Here is a 16,983-nt window from a genome sequence, read left to right on the forward strand (position 1 = left end):
ACTGCAGATTCACCTTTGAGTCATTTGTTGAGTCTGTAAAAAGACAGAACTATTCACTATCACAGTGAATTCAAAGTGAATTTAAATTTTAAGGTGAAAGTAGCCAAACTGAAAGCATAGCTGTTAAAGAATCTTTCCAGTTTGGCTTTGTTGCCCTTAAATCTGAAGTTTACTTAACAGGGTTATTTGGTAAAACAAGAATGCAAAGTGAGCAGAACTGTTTGTCTAAGAATATTTTGAAGAAATGCTTGATGATTTAATTGTATCTTTCAATGTTTTATACAAGTGTTGGGAAGCATTCCAGCTCTCTCTATTGAAAATGTTTCCCTTTAAAGGGAAACTGACATAGACGTTACCTCCCCCACTTTTTTTTAAACAAATAATGCATTATAGAAGATAATAAAAAAGAAATAAAACTTACCCCCAGGGTAAGTAGTCAATAAATTTGCTAATGGTTACTTACCTATAGCCTTCTGGTTCAGTGTAGCGCTTATTGGCTGAGTGCTGGCATTCTTACTATACAAGGGAAAAGGAGAGCGGAACCGCGCCCCAGATAGTAATTAGTAAAATATACGTACATGCATGTTGCCGACAGAGTGGAGGGATTATTGGGAGGGGCTGGGGATGACCCAGCTTTCATGGTCCATATTAGTACCAATGACAAAGTCAGAGGAAAATGGAAGGTCCTAAAGAGTGAGTTCAGGGATCTAGGAAGTAAGCTAAAGAAAAGGACCTCCAAGGTAATATTTTCAGAAATATTACCTGTGCCGCGCGCTACAGCAGAAAGGCAGCGGGAGATTAGAGAGGTCAATGCGTGGCTGAAGTCTTGGTGCAGGAAAGGGTTTGGGGTTTTTAGAGCACTGGGCCGATTTTGCGCTTGGGTACAACCTGTATAGTCCTGATGGATTGCACCTAAACTGAAGAGGGTCTGCTGTGCTGGGGGATAGGATGGCTAGAAGGTTGGAGGAGATTTTAAACTAGTTGTAAGGGGGGATGGTCAAAGCGATCTAGAAAATGGAGATAGGATAGAAATGAGATGGGCTTTAGCTCAGAACAAAGGGGGTGGAGATGGGGGAAGGGGGAATCTCAGAACAGAGGAGGTATGTAATATTGATAATTCACAAAAAGTACAAATGACTCATGGTAATATTAAATGTATGCTTACTAATGCAAGGAGCCTATATAGCAAAATGGGGGAACTAGAGGCAATAGCATACACTAAACAATACAATATAATAGGCATAACAGAAACATGGTGGGATGAGACACATGACTGGGCAGTTAACTTAAATGGGTACACGTTATTTAGGAGGGATAGGATAAACAAGAAGGGGGGTGGGGTATGTTTGTATGTCAGCCATGAGTTCAGGTCAGGTCTTGGGCATGTGGAGTGTGGCAGGGAGGGTGTGGAGGCTTTGTGGGTGGGTGTCTGCATGGGGCAAACAAAGGGAAATACGTTATTGGTTGGGATATGTTATAAACCACCAAATGTAAATATTAATGAGGAAGAACTGCTGTTAGAGCAAATTGGTAAAGCTGCAAATCGGGGTAACACATTAATTATTGGAGATTTTAATTACCCAGACATAAATTGGGATAGAGGGACTAGTACTTCAGCTAGGGGAATCCGGTTTTTGAATGTGTTAAATGACACCTTTATGTCACAACTGGTACAAGCACCAACTAGAAAGGATGCTTGTCTGGATCTTGTTATAACAAACAAGGTTAATCTTTTAACCAACATTCAAGTAGGGGAGCATTTGGGAAATAGTGATCACAATATGGTAACTTTTGAAATAAACTCAAAAAAGCAAAAGCATCTGGGGTATATTAAAACGTATAATTTTAATAAGATTAGGGCAGCTCTACAACATATCGACTGGCATAAACTCCTTAGTGATAAAAACACTGAGGAAAAATGGAAACTATTCAAACAAATATTAGAAAGGTACATTTCACAGTATGTACCATTGGGTAATAAATATAAAAGAAGCAAATTAAAACCAATGTGGCTTAGTAGAGAAGTAAAACAAGAGATTAAAAATAACAAAAGGGCTTTTAAAGCATTTAAATCGGACAAATCAGAGGCATCCTATAAAGATATAAGGAAGCCAATAATACTTGCAAAAAGGCAATTAAAGTGGCTAAACTAGAAAATGAGAAATTGATGGCCAAAGAATGCAAAACCAACCCCCAAAATTGTTTCAAGTACATTAATTCTAAAAAAACAAAAAATGAAAGTATAGGTACACTGAAAACAGAGATGGGTCTGTTAGTCAATGAAGACCAGGAAAAGGCAGAAATTTTAAATAACTATTTTTCTTCAGTATATATTAATGAGGATCCTATGGCAAGAGATATGCATATGATTGCTGCAACAAACTTGCAGATAACTTGTGATTGAATAACTCAAGACAAGGTGCTACAGCTATTAAAGAAAATTAATGAAAATAAAGCTCCGGGGCCTGACGGTATCCACCCATGAGTACTTAAGGAGCTAAGTGAGGAAATAAGTGAACCTCTGTATTTAATTTTTCAAGATTCTTTTGTTTCAGGTATTGTACCGGAGGATTGGAGCAAGGCAGATGTTGTTCCTATATTTAAAAAGGGTTCAAAATCCTTGCCTGGAAATTATAGACCTGTGATCTTAACTTCTGTGACTGGGAAATTATTTGAACGGCTATTAAGGGATAATATTCAGGAATTCATTGGGAAGAACTGTGTTATTAGCAATAATCAGCATAGTTTTATGAAACATAGGTCATGTCAAACTAACCTAATTGCATTCTATGAAGAAGTAAGTAGAAATATAGATCAAGGTGTTGCAGTGGATGTGATCTACTTGGATTTTGCCAAGGCATTTGATACGGTTCCTCACAATAGGTTAGTCTTCACACTAAAAGAAATTGATCTAGATGAATATTCTTGTTCTTGGGTAGAACATTGGCTTAAGGATAGAGTACAGCGAGTTGTCATAAATGGTAAATTTTCAAGCTGGACAAAAGTGGTAAGTGGTGTCCCTCAGGGTTCTGTTTTGGGACCGCTTCTATTTAACATATTTATAAATGATCTTGAAATGGGCATTGAAAGCCATGTATCAGTGTTTGCAGATGACACAAAACTTTGTAAAGTAATAAAATGTGAGCAGGATATTGCCTTGCTGCAGAGGGATTTGGATAGATTGGGGGACTGGGCACTAAAATGGCAGATGAAATTTAACGTAGAAAAATGCAAAGATATGCACTTCGGGGTTAAGAATGCACAAGCAATTTACACCCTAAATGGTAGTGAACTAAGGATAACCACACACAAGAAGGATTTGGGAATTGTTATAGACAACAAATTAGGTAGCAATATGCAATGTCAATCTGCCGTTGCTAAGGCCAGTAAGGTTTTGTCATGTATAAATAGGGGCATAAATTCTCGAGATGAAAATATAATTTTGCCTCTTTATAAATTGCTGGTAAGACCACACCTTGAATATGCTGTGCAATTTTGGGCACCTGTTCTAAAGAAAGATATATCATGGCACTAGAAAAAGTGCAGAGACGAGCTACAAAATTGATAAAAGGAATGGAGCATTTTTGTTATGAAGAAAGGTTAAAAAATGTAAATCTCTTTAGTTTGGAAAAACGGCGCCTGAGAGGGGATATGATAACATTATCCAAATATATTCAGGGCCAGTACAAACCATTATCTGTAAATCTATTCATAAACAGGGCTATACATAGGACACGAGGTTTTAGGCTTGAAGAAAGGAGATTTCATCTAAGGCAAAGAAAAGGTTGTTTTTTTTACAGTAAGAGCAATAAGGATATGGAATTCATTGCCTGAAGAGGTGGTTTTGTCAGTCTATACAGATGTTTAAACTGCAATTGGATAAATACTTGCAAAAACATACAGGGATATAATTTCTAATTAGTAGGGTAATAGCTGCTTGATCCAAGGAGACATCTGACTGCTATTTTGGGGTCAAGAAGGAATTTTTTCCTAGTTTGTTGCAAAATTGGAAGCGCTTCAGACTAGGTTTTTTGCCTTCTTTTGGATCAACAGCAAAAGCATATGTGAGGAAGGCTGAACTTGATGGACGCAAGTCTCTTTTCAGCTATGTAACTATGTAAAGAATTATACAAAAAATGAAACAAAATTCTTTATGTACGTATATTTTACTATTTACTATCTGGGGCGCGGTTCCTCTCCTTTTTGCTTGAATTCTTTTTTCACAAGGTTGGGAACCCTTGTATTGGTTACCGCTGCCTATAAACTATTTTAATTGGAGTGAGCACCTATTATATTCTTTTCTATTACTGAAGTGGAAATCAATCAATAAATTGATTATTTTGTGTATCTGCCCTTGGCCAAATCAAAGAAACTGTGCGTGCTTGCTCTGGTTGATTCATTGCTCATCCTACCGGGTGTGATGTCACTGGTACCTTGCGGGTCTTCCCCAGATTCCAGCGCCATCTTGTTAGTGATGGTGTTATTTGATGACGAAGGGAAACTCCCTGGCCCTAGCGGCCATTTTAAGTAAATCATATAAAACGATAAATGCTGATTGAGAGCTATATAAAGTAAATAGACATTTTACTAGTTTAAAGAAATCAGGATAATATTTCATTTCCACAACAGTCCCCCTTTAAAATGGCTATTTACTAAACAGACAACTACAACTGCCCCTAATATATCCCTAACTGGCTGCAGCACATCTGTCTTAACAGGCCTCGAACACTTCACTCCGTGGGTATCCCGCAGTGGCTAGCCCACTACTTCTCCCACGAGAGACTTTTGCCCGTAGAGACAGACGCTATCCCTACATGATCCCCATAGGAAAGCAGTTGTCTGTTTGAACTGGTGGGACTGTAAGGGGGTGTGGGGTGTGTCGCATTCTGTTTCGTCAATGTCCTGGTGTAGAAATGTGGGAGTTACGTTATCAATGGTCTGTCCTACCGTCTTTTGTAGATATTTCTGTATGCAAGGTAATATGCAGCATGTTAGGAAGAGAAAGATGACGGTTACCGTGAGGACAGCTATTCCTACCTGGAATAGAGTCTTCTGCCACCCATTCATCCATCCAAACCATCTATCCCACGTGTTGGGGACCCTAGAATTCTTTTGCAATTCATCGGAGAGGTTGTCTAACTTTTCTATTGCCATGGTCACCTTCCCATTGGGTCCAGTATTGTCAGGGATAAAGGTACAACAGGTCAGGGTGTCGGGGAGTATCTTACATACTCCTCCTTTTTCGTCTAGAATCATGTCTAAAGCCATCCTATTTTGGAATGTCATTTGGGAGGTAGCTTGTAATTGTTCCGCTAAGCCCTGTAGGGCATCTCTGGTGTAATTAACAAATCGCTGTTGATTATAATAAATGTAGTTTATCCAGTTGACATTTTTGTTAGCGGTGATTAGCGGGACTAGGGATTCAAACCCTGCTGCTACCTCATCCCTTGCTTTAAATTCATTAGGCACCCCTATAGCATCAATATATATATATGTGGGTCGAAACTTCCACGAAGGGGGGCTTCTCTTTTAACTCGGAAATATGCATGTGGAGAGTCTAGTGGGCCTTGGTGGTCGTCTGACCATGAATGGGCATTATAGCCTTAGTTAGGGTACATTCCCCCCACCATAGGCCTGCTAGTTGGGATCTTAGTTGCATATCACCACATAGCCAGTAAATATCCCTAACTGATTTTACATGATTTACCAGTAATGTCATAGGTGGATCGTGATAGGTAGCACAATAACCAGATGGAAATTTGCCCATGAATTTACCAGTATTTTTGTGTATTGTATAACAGGTGTAATTACCTGAATATACTGTGACTCCATCGGGAGGTCTAACATTTCCCTGGGTAATGGGATACACCCTCTTCCATGATTCACAGGTTGATGAGTTAGTGGCTGTCTGTACATAAAGGCTGGGAAAACATGATTCAGCCTCAGGAGGTAGGTTAAGGGGTACAGTCCCTAAGTGAGGTCTAGCCCCACCACATACATAACAGTTAGTCTTGTTGTGTGAATTAGCATTATACCTCATCCATTCCAGCCACAAGTTTGTGTCTGAAAACCCAGTTTCTGCTGCCATTGTGTCTTCAAAAGTGGGATTGGCAATAGCAACCATGTCTTTCAAAGTCTTGATGTGAGGTTTCAGTGGATTAACAGTCATGTGAGTAGTACCTACCTAGTCGGGTGACGTAAGCATGTCTTGTAAATAAAAGGTTCCCAACTGATTATGTGAACCACCTCCCTTCCAATACATACCCATTACGTACTCCCCGGCATCCCCTGGACTGGGGTGCTCTATGTTTAAGGTAAGTTTCATAGGGGTCGACCCTGCGGGTTTACACAGTGTCATTCTATATAACAATGGCTTCCCATTTCTGTCAACCCTGTCAAGAGCACATTGGGGCTTATAGCCCCATGGTCTACCAGTATTCCATCCAGCTGCCTTCCAGGAGCTACAGTGATGCCCCCAGCGGCCTCCCGTTACACAGATATATGGGTCTTTGAGGTTAATAGTATGGACATCATTTTGGAGGATCGCCCCCTTGTCTTTCTAACTCTGCTTTTCTTGGGGGGTTGCTGCAGCTTGTTGTTCTCTGAGGAGTCTTAGGTCTGTGGATAGAGTCTGCATAGTGTAAATGGGGGTCTCTCTAGAGGCCACTCTTCTGTCCACTTTCCATCCTTGTCGTGCTGCTTATTTAGCAGCCTGGTCTGCCAGATAATTGCCCTGGGCTTCTGTTGAGTTCAACCGGCCATGTGCTTTCACTTTCAATATAGCCACTTCCTTAGGCAGTAATAGGGCATCCATTAGTTCCTCAATAGCTGCCCCATGCTTCACCGGGGTACCAGTGGCTGTGAGAGACCCTGGTTTTCCAGATTAGACCAAAGTCATGTGCTACGCCCAGGGCGTATCTTGAATCGGTGTATATATTGACACGTGTACCTTCTGACAGTTTACAGGCCGCAGTGAGTGCTGTTAGTTCGGCCTCTTGAGCTGATTTTGATGGCGGGAGTGCAGCAGCCTGTAGTATTTGGCTTTCTGTAGTGACTTCATACCCAGTATGGTATTGTTCAAGTTCAACAGCAAATCGGGAGCCGTCCACAAACAGTGTGCAGTCTGGGTTCGGTAAGGTGGTTTCATGCACAGTTGGTAAGTTGGTGGTTTCCATCTTCATCTGTTCAAAGCAATCATGAGGGGCCTCTGGGTCCTGTCCTGTAGGAGGGGAATCTTCACATATTTCAGTATGATACCGAGGATAACTGACTGTATTGCAATTAATTATCTTTTTATTAACTCCCGTCAGTGTGAGTTGGTCTTGGGTTGCAGTGCTCCAAGATTTGGCCAGTGGGCCTAAATCTTCCCATGAGAGTTCTGGAGATTTGGTGAATGAAACGTGGGGAACAGCCACATCCCAGTGGTGATAGAGGTGTGCTGTCTCCATTGGCAAGTGAACCAGTGAGACCATGTTGCCTTTGGAGTCCCATAATAAATCTGTCAGTGTAATACGTATTTCCACTAAGTGGAATAATTCTTCCTCATAGTGTGGATCAGATCCTGGGGTATCTTTGTTCATCATGTGGAATTGCGGGTGTAGGTACCTGGAATTCGGTCCGGACATCAGGGTAAGCTGTACCAGTAGTGTGGCACTCCCCCCTTGGGAAGTGGCAGAAGAGTGGCTGGATTCAGGGTATAGCACCGTTGGAGAGTAACGTTATCAGGCAGCAGGAGAGAAGTCTGTAGACGGAGATGACGTTGTGAGGAAAGATGTCTGGGCTGTACTTGTTGTAAGATAGCTGAAATGTCATGTGGAGCAAGGACAGTCTGAGGATGTCCAAGGACGAAGTCATTGGTTTTGTCCAGTAGAGCGCTGGCAGCAAACACGGCACGCAGACAGGAGGGGCTACCCCTGGCAACGGGGTCAAGCATGCACGAGAAATAACCAATAAATAACCAAGAAATAACCAATAACGTCTCTGACGTGTCCCGTGAGTCTGAGTAAGGACTCCCGAGGCGTGGCCCATCTTCTCGGAAACAAACAGTTTAAATGGCAACTGTTAGTTGGGGAGTCACAGGGCAGGAGAGGATGAAATTGTCTTCTGGAGAGTTGAAAAACAAGCAACCGCCTGTGGAGAGAGAGAGAACGGTTCATTCTTTAAGGCATCATATAATGGTTGCATGAGTTGAGAAGAATCCAGGCCCGGCAGTACGTGATTAGGCTCAAGAAGGCATGTAAAGATTGGTGAGTAGATGGTAGTGGCAAATTCAAAACAGCAAGGATTCTGTTTCTGGTAAGGTGACGGGTGCCATGGGAAAGACAATGTCCCAAGAAGACCACTGAGGGCCGGCACCACTGTAATTTTGACTTAGAAGCCTTGCAACCTTCATCAGCCAGGAAACACAGAAGATCTTCAGACTCTCGTTTGGCGGTAGAAAGGTCATCCGCACAAAGGAGCAGGTCATCAACATATTGAAGCAAAACCACGTCAGTATGTGTTTTCTGCCATGGTTCCAAGACAGTGGACATGGCCTTTGCAAACTGAGTGGGGGAGTTCTGTGCCCCTTGCGGCATAACCGTCCATGTGTACTGTTGACGGTCATGAGTAAAGGCAAATAGATGTTGACATGAAGGATCCAGTGGGACGCTGAAGAAGGCATTAGCAAGATCAACCACTGTGAAGAATCTAGCAGTAGGAGGAACTTGTGACAGTAAGGTATGTGGATTAGGGACGACAGCTGTGTCTCGGACAATGACTTCATTGACAGCTCGGAGGTCTTGGACCATGCGGTAAAGGTCAGGTTGGCCCTTCCCTGTCTTCTTCTTAACGGGGAACAGGGGAGTATTGCATTGGGACACACATTTTATGAGGGCGCCTTTTGCTAGGAGGCTGTCAACCTGTTTGGAGATGGCAAGTGCTTGTGCATGTTTCAGTGGGTACTGTGGTCTTCGTGGAGGTGCGGCTCCTGGTAAGAGAGTGACTATCACCGGTGAGACCCGCAGGCGGCCTATGTCATCAGGCCCTGTGGACCAAAGTTTAGTGGGAATTTTATCCAGAGCACTGGGGGTATCCGTGACCCTTGTTTCATCTTTGGGGGACGTGAGGTGTATTAGCAGGGGTAGGGAACATAGAACAGATGTGTCTTTACGTGACAGGGGCGTGAGTAATTGTACCTGACCATCTGCAGTGAAGGTAATAGAAGCTTGTAAGCGGGACAACATGTCAGCACCTAAAAGGTTGATGGGGCAGGTAGAGGAAACAACAAATTGTGAGAGGATATCAGAGCCTACACGTAGGAGCTTAGTTAAAGGATTGCTGCAGGGAGTGCCATCTACACCTACACAGGAAACATCAAGATCTGATAAACAGGATGGGTCTGGCAGGTCTTGTTCTCTAAGAACACTGCGGGCTGCACCTGTGTCAACTAAAAAGGTGGTATGATGTCCCTCAATGGGGAGGACTACTGTGGCAAGTGCCCCTTTCCCCTGTAGACATTGCCATGGCAGGGGTACTGGACACAGGCTTGCCTGCTACCTATTGTAGTAAGTCCAAATGGGCCTGGTCAGGACCAGTGTAATGTCGTGTAGAAGTTGACGGTAGACTAATCTGGGAAACCGGGCGAGCTGCACGAATCTGCCTAGGGGCAGAACGAGCATCCTGAGGGTCACTACTACCATACCCATCAGCAGGAGCTGGTGGGGGTGGCGGTGGGGCTTGGGAATATTCAGGAGGAGGAGGAACATATGGGGGTGGTGGTGGTGGTGGGGGCAAATATCCAGGGGGAGAATATCCAAAAACAGCGGCAGCAGGATTTGAGAACCGTGGGGACTGTTGCCTGGAATATCTGAAACTAGGGCATTCCCTTCTGAAATGGCCAACCTGGTGGAAGTGAAAAAAAATCCTGGGTCCAGTTGGGGTTCTACCCTGTGTGTAGTGCGTAGGGGGTTGTGTCGGTTGTATAGGGTACACCTGGGGAGTAGAGGTGGGCACAGGAGTTGGAGCAGGGGTAGCGAGCATCATGGGGCTATTCCTCCTCTGTGTGGGCTGTAACACGAACTCCAACCCTTTAGCAACCAGGGAAATTATTCTATACTCAGGACGTGCAAGTATCAAGCCCTTACGAATGTTTTCTTTTAGACCGGCCACAAAGGCAGCGGACAACATCTGTGGGTGGGCTGCGTGCTTGCGTGGTTAGCTTGGGGATAGTCGCTGTGCCCGGAGTGGGGCGCCTCTTCCCCCCAACCCCAGCTCCAGTCTTGCGGTCTGGCTGCCCTTGCGGTGGTATCTTTCTCCGCTCCCCATGGGCACGGTCTAGCTTGCACTTATCTGGCAGGGAGTGCAGGTTCGCTTGAGTTGCTTGCAGCCGTTTTCCTAGCCTGTGCCAGAATCGGGCAAAAGCAGCATCTATTCGCCGCTGGTTGTTGCTGTGATCCTCCGTCTCAGGTAGGCATTTTGGCTCGCTTGGTGTGCGTGTCGCCGCCATTTTGGGTGCGCTATGTGCTCGGCTGCCCTGGCGTTGCGGTTCGTCGAGTTGTATGGTTGGCTCATTACTGCCACTCCAGTCGCTTGATGTGGACCGAGATGACCCCCATCGGTCCAGAGGGGGGGGTGGGGGGTAGGAGGTGACAATCTCGAGGGGTCCATGTCCAGGTCAGTCAGCATGGGGAGCGGCCGTCTCCCCGCTGCCCGATCTCCGGTATGCCTCAGTGCAGATTGTCGGGTTCCCAGGGGGTTACAGGCTTGATTTTGGTATCGGGTGATACCCCCGGGTGTTCCCTTCATGGTAGCTCCTCTCCAGTGTGCGATTGCGCTGATTTGTTGGGGGATTACCCCCAAAATGTGCAGAGTGAAGCTGGAGCTGAGGTTCAGCACAAACACTCTGCCTGTATGCTAGGCTCCGCCCCCCATATTGGAAGTATTTTAATGGGATTATGAACTGTCAATCTCTGAATGACTCTGACTCTAAGGACACTTTTTACTGGGTACGATGCTTGAAATGGAGCTTTGTTTGGATAACTAGATAACATGTAGTGTTGTATGCCAGTTAAGTAAAGTTTGATTGTATTGTATGCTAACTTTAGAGATATGTGGCAAAAAGTTGTGAATGCGACCATGGTTTCTATGGAAAAATCATTTATTACATAGTAATCACGTACAAATTTTGTGAACAAATCATATGCTCTGGGAATCATATGCTTTTTTGGTATTGAGTGACAACCCAGCCTATGCGAGCAACTTACTATGACTTAACAGGATATTTAAAGCATTACTAGGTTTGTGAACTTTGGAGGTTCTCTGGGTTGCAAGTTTGCTGTCGGATGAACTGCAAATTAGAACGTGAAAGTGTGTCAGCTGCGTTATTCTGAATATCTGGAACGTGAATACAAGTTATACAGAATTGTAGATTTGCCACTAGCCAGGTAAGTTTCCTTACTAAGTTCATAATAGTAAGGGATTGAGAGCGGCCTTTATTTATGATGTTACATGCCGCCAAGTTGTCTGAAAAACACCTCACTGATTGACCTCTCCATTCTTTACCCCATATGTCTGCAGCAGCTACAATCGGAAAGATTTCAAATAGTGCTGAGGTGGTGTTGAAATTTTCTAGTGAGGTAGTCTCTGGTGGCCAAGAGTCGTATACCCAGTCATTACCAAAAATCGCTGCATAACCTATGGCACCAGAAATGGGGGGGATGGGGGGGGGGGACGAATAATGACCTGCCATTCCAAGAGGACAGAAATAGATACCACATTTTTAAATCTGCTCTAGCTGGTTAGTCTAAGTTAGTTGTGGAATCGTCGTCGGGGAGACGTGTAAGAGAGAGAGAATTCTGGAAATAAATGACCTCCCCTGTGGAATTATCCTCAGTGCGAAATTGAGTGACCCAAGAAGTGACTGTAGCTCTTTCCTGGTGCAAGAGCCTTGTGAGGTGCAGATATCGATGTATGTAAGAATTCTGTCTACTTTCTCTTCGGGCAGGCTAGCCTGCATAGAAACTGAATTAAGTGTTATCCCCAGGAAGGTAATCTCGGTGTTGGGACCTTCTGTTCTGTCCGTGGTTACTTGGACTCCTAAATCCTCAAACAGGGACATCATGTGATGTAGGCAGCTTGGTGTGAAGTGGTGTGGTTCTATAGAGAGGAAATCGTCCAAATAGTGAATGCATTTGGTCAAAGTAGGAGCCAGGTCAAAATTTTGGCGAAAATATCAAAAATCTTGGGGCTACTTTTGCAGCCGAACGTTAGTCTGGTAGCGAAATAGTACTTGTCTTCCCACTTAACGCCATGCAGGTGCCAGAGTGACTGATGAATAGGTAGTAGTTTGTATGCATCAATGATGTCTGTTTTACCTAACAATGCAGCCTTGTCGGAGTGAATGATGGCTTGTATGGCATTGTCTATTCTTGCGTATTGAAGGGAGAAATCCTTGGATCGAATTAGTGCATTTAAGCTAAGTGTAGTGGAAGAGTGAGGTGCTGAAAAATCAATTGAGTCTCTTTTTATTATTAAATTTCCCTATAGCGATGCCTAGAGGGTTTATTCTCCAGGAGGTGAAAGGTGGGGTTGTGAAAGGCCCTATCATGAAACCGTTGTTGATTTCTTTATGTAGGAGTTCTTGTAGACTACTAGGGTCTGTGAGTGCTGACTGTAGGTTGGGGCATTCCAGAATCCCTGTGGGGAGTGCAACAAAACCTGTGTGAAACCCGTTAGAAAACCCAGCTATGAGAAATTCTACCAGATGTAAAGAAGGATAATTAGACAGGTAACGTTGCAAATTAAGAATGTCTATTGGTGTGGATGATCTTTTAGGGTACAACCTGTTTGGGCACATAGTTTTTGCACGTGCTCTGTAACAAAGAGAGCACACGTGAAGGAGTCTGCAAGCACTGTAACTACAACATCCGCCATTGAAATTGTTACATAATCGAGCCTTTCCCAGAAAAATGATTGACCTGCCTAGTTTGTCTCTCAATTCTCTTTTGGGTTGCTATTCGGGTTGGCATTGCTAGTTGAGGGAATTGCTATGTTGTCGGGACAAAGGTTTATAGTATGAGCTGCTGAAGAACATATTGCGCCAGAAGGTGTTTTGAGACCCGCAAAATGCCTTAAAAATAGTTCAGTGTCTAACTGGCCCCAGTCGGTATCTGGATGAGAAGGACTTGTGATAGTCATAAAAAGCGTAGCCTCTGTATTTATATGCCAATTCAATAATCTTATGTAGATATAAATCAAGTTCCTCTCTACGGAGGGGAAAAGCAGAACAAATTACGTCTCTGTACAGGCCAAAAGCCAGGACAAATTCAGGGATATTTCATTTCCTGTTCAGTCTTGGGTCTCTAGATTTCATGACTACTGACAAGTCATCGAAAGTGTAAGATCTGTTCTCAATTATGTCTTGAGAAGCTATGAGTAGTGAAGTCAGATTAATGTCTTTCCCCTCTATTATGTCACGTTTAATATTAGATGGTATAAGATGAATTGGGTTTACAATGTTGGTACTTTTATCGGGTAGAGGGTTAGTGTACCTCCTGGGTTAGGCTCTGGCTGGGCTATAGGTACTGGAACCTCCCGGAATGGTTGGTCTGTTATTTGACTCCAAATTATCCAACCTATTATTTATTGTGGTTACGGAAGACACTAGGGAGGCCATCATGTTGTGCAGTTCTGACAGGCTATTTTATCTTTGTTTGCGTTTAATATGTGGAAAAGTTTGGCTTTCGTGGCTGGGAAGGGGATATTTCTCTTTTTAGGTTCCGTAGTGATTTTAGGAATTGTCCAGGATCTGTAGCTGGATGCTGGGCTGGCCAGTACGGTTTGCCTTCTCTGCGAGCCTGATCTGGTCAGGGTGCTGGTAACCGATACGTCGTCTCCTTGTATGGAAGCGTTAGACATGCTATGGGTGCGAGGCAGATAGCTTGATTAGTATGGTATTCATGTGGATCTGCAGTAACCCAGTTTACTAGATTAGTGCCCTAAGGCGAAATTATATTATACTCACTATCTTAGGTGATGGATAACGCCCTAACTATTTGCCAAGTGCCTTAGAGAGACTCTACCTATGATTTGGCTCGTGGGGCCTTTGTGCCACTTAGCTGGGTGGCGGGTTGTTGGCCTCTCGGTGACACGTATAAGATTTTAATATCGATTGGCTGTGACGAGTGAGGCACTAACTATGAATTGATGCAAGGCTATAACTATGTGTTGGGCCGATTGAGCTTGTACCTCTGATTGAAGAAATGATTGTTGACCTTGCGTGACCGCTCAACTATAGGTGAAGAGGCCTATGGAATTTTACCTAATTGGCAAGGGTTTATTTAACCTTACGTACTACCTAACTAGGGTTTTTTTATTTATTTTTTTAACATACCTGCTGTTGTCCTGTGTGACGTATTCGGTAATAGTAAGAATGACCCCTACTTGTTCCTAAAACATGTCATAATGAATGAGTTATAACCTAAACCCCCAGGAGTGTGAATTTGAAATGACAAAAGCTAGGAATGAACTAGATGCTAACCGTATATAAATTGAAATATAGTTGGAAAAACTTGGACTTGTCCTGGAAGGGCGGTGACTTGAACTAATGTTTGGGGAGACAAACCATGACTTATTTTAATTTACAGTCCTGGTTACCAGAAATGACTACATGGGAAAATACTAGTAGGTAGGTAATTTAGAGGCCTACCTCTTTAAATAATGCAGAGTTGTATTTTATCAAGATGGAACCACTGCAACCAATGTCAGTAATTGTATTATCTTTAAAAATAGGAGGGAAAATAAAATGTCATGTAATTGCTATTTTTACTTATATACTGCATAACTGGATCAAAGAACAAAATGTAAAACATGAAATGCATTAGGGGAATATGACCGTAAATGTGCAGAGATGCATAAGACAGAAAAAACTGGAGCGTAAAACAGTCTCCTAATTATCCTATTTAGCATATTTTATTACTATGTAAAATACATTAGCTACAGCTTTAAGGGAATGCCATATATACAGTGTATTAGAGCAGTGACTGACTGATTTAAGGAAACAGACACATTTTGACATGAAATGCAGTACTAATGAATGAAATGTTTTTGAACAGAGCAGTATAAACGAACGGAACTTTAACGGATATAATGGAAAGAGATTAGAGAAAGAGATTTGTCGAATTGGTGATATAGAGAGGAAGACATTTTTGGAGAATAGATTATGTGCCCCAAGAACTGGGGATAGTTTCCGTTCAGCATTTATAACCCATTACAATACTGATTATAATAAAATTATAGGGAAACTCCAGTGCCAGAAAAACGATCCGTTTTTCTGGCACTGGAGGGTCCCTCTCCCTCCCACCCACCAATCCCCGGTTACTGAAGGGGTGAAAACCCCTTCAGTGACTTACCTGGGACAGCGGCGATGTCCCTCGCCGCTGTCTCCGCCTCCGCGACGCTCCTCCTAGTGTTTACGTCAGCCGGTGGGCGAGACTAATCTCGCTCACCGGCCGAGGAGACCTAATGCGCATGCGCGGAAATTCCGCGCATGCGCATTACGTCTCCCCATAGGAAAGCATTGAAAAATCATTTCAATGCTTTCCTATGGGGTTTTGAGCGACGCTGGAGGTCCTCACACAGCGTGAGGACGTCCAGCGACGCTCTAGCACAGGAAACCTGTGCTAGAACCCAGGAAGTGACCTCTAGTGGCTGTCTAATAGACAGCCACTAGAGGTGGAGTTAACCCTGCAATGTAAATATTGCAGTTTATGAAAAACTGCAATAATTACACTTGCAGGGTTAAGGGTAGTGGGAGTTGGCACCCAGACCACTCCAATGAGCAGAAGTGGTCTGGGTGCCTGGAGTGTCCCTTTAAGAGGAGTCTTCAAAGTTCTTGGCCTATTTTGTTGCAAGACCCCATTTTGGGGGCACACCTATCGGATAACCCCGTAGTGATTTTCAAAAGGAATACAAATTTGAAGGATATGTTGGCACCCAGTTATGCCATCAAACCACCATCAGTTCCTACCTCTGCTCGTTCAGGCTCATTTCAAGGCTGTGGTACTTGCAAAGTTTTTTAGTTCAACCACGGGGGAGACTTTTATACTTAAAGATAGCATTAGTTGCCACACAGACTTTGTGGTGTATCTGTTACAATGTCCGTGTGGCATGCAATACGTGGGACGGACCAAGAGGATTTTGAAGGTTCGCCTATTAGAACATCTTAACAATATCAGAAAGAGATTGATGACACATTCAGTTCCAGACCATTGTATATCATGTCCCCTCTTCTCATTCAAAGATTTCAGATGTTGGGGAATCGAACGAGTTCCCCCTTTTTGGCGTGGGGGTGACAGAGTTCAAAGACTAGCCCAAAGGGAGACGTTCTGGATACACAAATTACAGACTCTTACACCTAAGGGTCTGAATATAGATATCGATTTAATTTGTTTTTTAGATTAATATGGCCTAAACAAGATTTAGAATTGAAAATAAGGGTATGTGTGTTTGCCTCCATTTTGGGGCTTTCTCTACAGTTGAGGGTTAATCCCCATTTGGAATGTGGATTTGTATATATATTGAATATTAAGCAGCTATCTTGCACTTTATATGTTAGGATTTTTTTTTCTGTATGATTAAAATTACAACAATAAGTTGCTCTAATGTAAATAATGGATTTGTTTCAAGGATGTATAGGGCATGTACAATTAAAAATTTGGTAGATTTACTAAATAGAGATTGTATGAAAAGTAGTTATTTACTGCACATCATTTCTTGTTATAATTCACTATTTCTTATGCAACCATAATAATGGACTGCCTTAAGGTGCTAAATAGGTTTATTTTAAAGATCTATATGAAGAGGACAAATAAAATGTGATACACTGAATAGTGATTATAAATAATTAGTTACAGTTTAAATATGGTGATATACAATGGATTAAATATGATGTCCATTTTCATTAAGTCTTTATAAAGTTAAGCCTAGGGAGGCTGTTACACATCT

The 16,983-nt window shown here is 43.0% G+C and overlaps 1 protein-coding gene across 4 annotated transcripts in view; it reads left to right on the forward strand.

The window, feature by feature from the left end:
- The window catches only part of CENPP (centromere protein P), a 348,698-nt gene that overhangs the window by 6,332 nt on the left and 325,383 nt on the right, over positions 1-16,983 (forward strand). The gene's annotated exons all lie outside the window — the stretch shown is intronic.

This window comes from Pelobates fuscus, chromosome 7, assembly GCF_036172605.1.
Source record: "Pelobates fuscus isolate aPelFus1 chromosome 7, aPelFus1.pri, whole genome shotgun sequence".
Classification (NCBI taxonomy): domain Eukaryota; kingdom Metazoa; phylum Chordata; class Amphibia; order Anura; family Pelobatidae; genus Pelobates; species Pelobates fuscus.